A 4816-nucleotide genomic window follows, 5' to 3' on the forward strand; every position below is an offset into this window, starting at 1 on the left:
AAGATAAGGAAAAGGAGTCGGACAAAGTTGAGGACAAGGAAGACAGTGATGATGGATACCCCCAGGTCAATTCCACCTTGATGATTTTTGCTGATGTTGAAAGCAAAAGTCGACTGAAAGTTATCAACCGTGAGGTGAATATGGTTGCTCCGATGACACCCAGTTATCTGAAGTGGTGTCAGACTGCCATCACATTCGACCAGTCCGATCACCCAACGCACATTGCCACCCCTGGGAGGCAAGCTTTGGTGGTCGACCCAGTTGTTGAAGGCACTCGACTGACCAAAGTCTTGATGGATGGTGGCAGTGGTTTGAACATACTATATGTCGAGACGTTGACAGGGAGGGGCATTCCGATGTCCAGACTCAGTACCAGCAACATGAGTTTCCATGGAGTCATTCCTGGGAAGAAGGCTGAGTCACTCGGCTAGATTGCTCTTGATGTGGTTTTCGGTGATTCCAAGAATTACCGCAAAGAAAAGTTGACGTTTGAAGTTGTGGATTTCCAGAGTGCTTATCACGCTATTTTGGGCAGGCCAGCTTACGCACGCTTCATGGCTCGACCATGTTATGTATATCTCAAATTGAAGATGCCTGGTCCCAAAGGTGTGATCACTGTTACGGGCAACCGGAAGAAAGCAGAAGAGTGTTTTCAGAAAGGCTCAAAGATCGCTGATGCTCAGATGGTAGTGGTGGAGCTGCAGGAGTACCAGAAGACTGCAGACCCGAGTGATTTGTTGCGAGCCAAGAAGCCCGCTACAGAATCAGCTTTTCAGTCGTCTGGTGAAACGAAGCCGGTTCACATTCACCCGACCGATCCCAGTGCTGCTCCGACTCATATCTCAACAACACTCGACTCCAAATAGGAAGAAGCGCTCATCTAGTTCCTCCGTGAGAACTGGGACATCTTCGCATGGAAACCTTCCGACATGCCGGGTGTTCCCAGGGGGCTGGCTGAGCACCGCCTACGAGTCGACTCAAAAGTGAAACCCGTCAAAGAACATCTCCGACGGTCCGCCGTCCAGAAGAGAAAGGCTATTGGTGAGGAGGTGGCTCGGCTCTTAGCAGCGGAGTTCATCCGAGAGATTTACCACTCCGAGTGGCTCGCCAACATTGTTATGGCCCCCAAGAAGGACAAGTCACTTCGCATGTGCATTCGCTTTAAACATATCGATCGGGCCTGCCCGAAAGATCATTTTCCTCTCCCCCGCATCGACCAGATAGTCGACTCGACTGCGGGATGTGAGCGACTGTCTTTTTTAGACGCCTATTCCGGGTACCATCAGATTCGTCTGTATGGACCTGACGAGATCAAAACAGCTTTCATCACTCCATTCGGGTGCTTCTGTTATGTTACCGTGCCATTCGGCCTCAAGAATGCCGGAGCCACATTCATGAGGATGATTCAGAAGTGTTTGGTCACTCAAATCAGTCGGAATGTGGAAGCATACATGGATGATATTGTGGTCAAGTCACAGAAGGGTACCGACCTGCTGACTGACCTTGCTGAAACCTTTGCCAACCTCAGGAGGTATGATATCAAGCTTAATCCATCAAAGTGCACATTCGGAGTTCCTGGCGGAAAGTTACTCGGTTTTCTTGTTTCCGAACAGGGAATTGACGCCAATCCAGAAAAAGTCGGTAATATACTCCGGATGAAACATCCCGTGCGAGTGCACGACGTCCAGAAGCTTACTAGTTGCTTGGCCGCTTTAAGTCGATTCATCTCTCGTCTCGGTGAAAAGGCATTGCCTCTTTACCGATTGATGAAGAAGTCAAACAAGTTCGAGTGGACTCCTGAAGCTGATGCAGCGTTTGCAGAGCTCAAAGCTCTGCTCTCCACCCAGCCGGTGCTTGTTGCCCCAATCAGCAAACAGCCTTTGCTGCTTTACATCGCAGCCATGGGACAAGTCGTCAGTACGGTACTTACGGTCGAGCGGGAAGAAGAAGGAAAAGCCTTCAAAGTTCAGCGCCCAGTATATTATATTTCTGAAGTTTTGACCCCGTCGAAGCAAAGATATCCTCATTATCAGAAGCTTGTATATGGGATTTATATGACCACAAAGAAGGTTGCTCACTACTTCTCTGATCATTCCATTACAGTCGTCAGCAACACTCCATTGTCAGAGATCCTGCACAACAGAGATGCAACTGGTCGAGTGGCAAAATGGGCGATTCAACTCCTTCCTCTAGATATCAAGTTTGAGGCAAAGAAAGCTATCAAGTCCCAAGCAATAGCAGATTTCGTCGCCGAGTGGATTGAACAACAGCTGCCGACTCAGGTTCACTCGGAGCATTGGACCATGTTCTTCGACGGTTCCAAAATGCTGAATGGTTTCGGTGCCGGGGTAGTATTGGCCTCCCCCCGAGGAGATAAGCTCAGATATGTTCGTCAAATCCACTTTGATTCCTCCAATAACGAAGCAGAATATGTAGCACTTTTATATGGGTTGCGCATGGCCATTTCACTCGGCGTCCGTCGCCTCATGGTTTATGGCGACTCAGATTTGGTGGTTAATCAAGTGATGAAGGATTGGGACGTCAGAAGTCCGGCCATGACTGGTTATTGCAATGCGGTGAGAAAGCTGGAGAAGAAATTCGAGGGGTTAGAACTTCATCACATACCTTGACTGAAAAATCAAGCAACTGATGATTTGGCAAAAATAGGTTCCAAAAGAGAAGCCATTCCCAGCAATGTGTTTTTGGAACACATCCACACACCATCACTTCAGGAGGATCCCTTCACTGAAGAAGCCCCGCAGCCAAAAAGTGCCACGGATCCGATTGAAGTTGAAGTTCCAGCTGTGGTCGACCTGATCATGGAAGTTTTGGTCATCACTACCGACTGGACGGTACCGTACATCGCGTAAATCCTAAGGAAAGAACTCCCAGAGGACAAAGAAGAGGCTCGATAGATCGTCCGTCGATCCAAGGCCTTTACAGTCATAAAGGGACAGTTGTATAGAGAAAGCGCGACTAGAGTCAGTCAGAAGTGTATAACACCAGAAGAAGGTCAGATAATCCTTGATGATATCCACTCGGGGACCTGTGGTCATCATGCGTCCTCTCGGACCATTGTGGCTAAAGCATACCGAGCGGGATTCTACTGGCCAAGGGCGAATGAAATGGCAAAAGAGATAGTCGACAAATGTGAAGGATGTCAGTTTTACTCCAATATGTCGCACAAACCTGCGTCAGCCTTGAAAACCATTCCACTCGCCTGGCCCTTCGCTGTTTGGGGACTGGACATGGTTGGACCACTAAGTACGGGCAGGAGCGGCTTCACTCATGTGCTAGTAGCAGTCGACAAGTTCACCAAATGGATTGAAGCTAAGCCTATCAAGAATCTTGATGCTTGCACTGCTATCAGTTTCATCAGAGAGTTGATATTCAGATATGGAGTTCCACACAGCATCATCACTGACAATGGGTCAAACTTCGATTATGACAAATTCAGAGCCTTTTGCGCCTCTCAAGGCACACGAGTCGACTACGCTTTAGTCGCTCACCCCCAATCGAATGGACAAGAGGAAAGAGGAAGCGGCTTAATTCTCAAAGGACTGAAACCCCGACTGATGCGCGATCTCAAGCACGCAGCAGGTGCATGGGTCGATGAGCTTCCATCAGTTCTTTGGGGATTGAGGACAACCCCGAACCGATCGACTGGAAGAACCCCATTCTTTCTGGTCTACGGAGCTGAAGCAGTTTTGCCGAGTGACCTGCTTCATAACGCACCCCGAGTCGAGCTCTATTCTGAAGATGAAGCAGAACAAGCCCGGCAGGACGCAGTCGACCTCCTGGAAGAAGAAAGAGAAATGGCCATGATCTGATCGACCATCTATCAGCAAGACTTGCATTGATTCCATGCCAGAAATGTGAAGAGTCGAGCCTTCCAAGAAGGTGACTTGGTCCTCCGAGTGGATCAACAGAAACCACACAAACTCGCTCCTACTTTGGAAGGTCCCTTCATAGTCACCAGAGTCCTCCACAATGGAGCGTACCACCTTTATAATGTTGATCGCCAGATTGATGAGCCACGAGCCTGGAATGCGGAGCTACTCCGCCCCTTTTATACTTGAATTCTCACTCAGATGAGATGTAATAAGAAAAACTTCTGTAGTTTATTTATCAAAGACAAGAGCGTTATAATTTTCCCAGTGATTGTTATTGTTTTTGTTTGCGTGAGAAATCCCCCAGTGGGTGGCTTAGCTGCGAATCCGTTTCGCCTAAGTTTGTAAAAATAATTTCCTACTGAGTGGTGAGCCAGCTTCTCACTCGGAGGCTTAGCTGTGAACCCGTTTCGCCTAAGTGTTTGAAAATCCTACTGAGTGGTGAGCCAGCCTCCCACTCGGGCTTAGCTGCGAACCCATTTCGCCTAAGTGTTTGAAAATCCTACCGAGTGGTGAGCGACCCTCCCACTCGGGGGCTTAGCTGCGAACCCGTTTCGCCTAAGTGTTTGAAAATCCTACCGAGTGGGAGCGACCCTCCCACTCGGGGGCTTAGCTGCAGTCCAGTACTCGCCTAAGTTTGAAAAATCCTACCGAGTGGAGAGCGACCCTCCCACTCGGGGGCTTAGCTGCAGTCCAGTACTCGTCTAAGTTTGAAAAATCCTACCGAGTGGAGAGCGACCCTCCCACTCGGGGGCTTAGCTGCAGTCCAGTACTCGCCTAAGTTTGAAAAATCCTACCGAGTGGAGAGCGACCCTCCCACTCGGGGGCTTAGCTGCAGTCCAGTACTCGCCTAAGTTTGAAAAATCCTACCGAATAGAGAGCAACCCTCCCACTCGGGGGCTTAGCTGTAGTCCAGTACTCTCCTA

The sequence above is a fragment of the Triticum dicoccoides genome, chromosome 7A, assembly GCF_002162155.2.
Source record: "Triticum dicoccoides isolate Atlit2015 ecotype Zavitan chromosome 7A, WEW_v2.0, whole genome shotgun sequence".
Lineage (NCBI taxonomy): Eukaryota > Viridiplantae > Streptophyta > Magnoliopsida > Poales > Poaceae > Triticum > Triticum dicoccoides.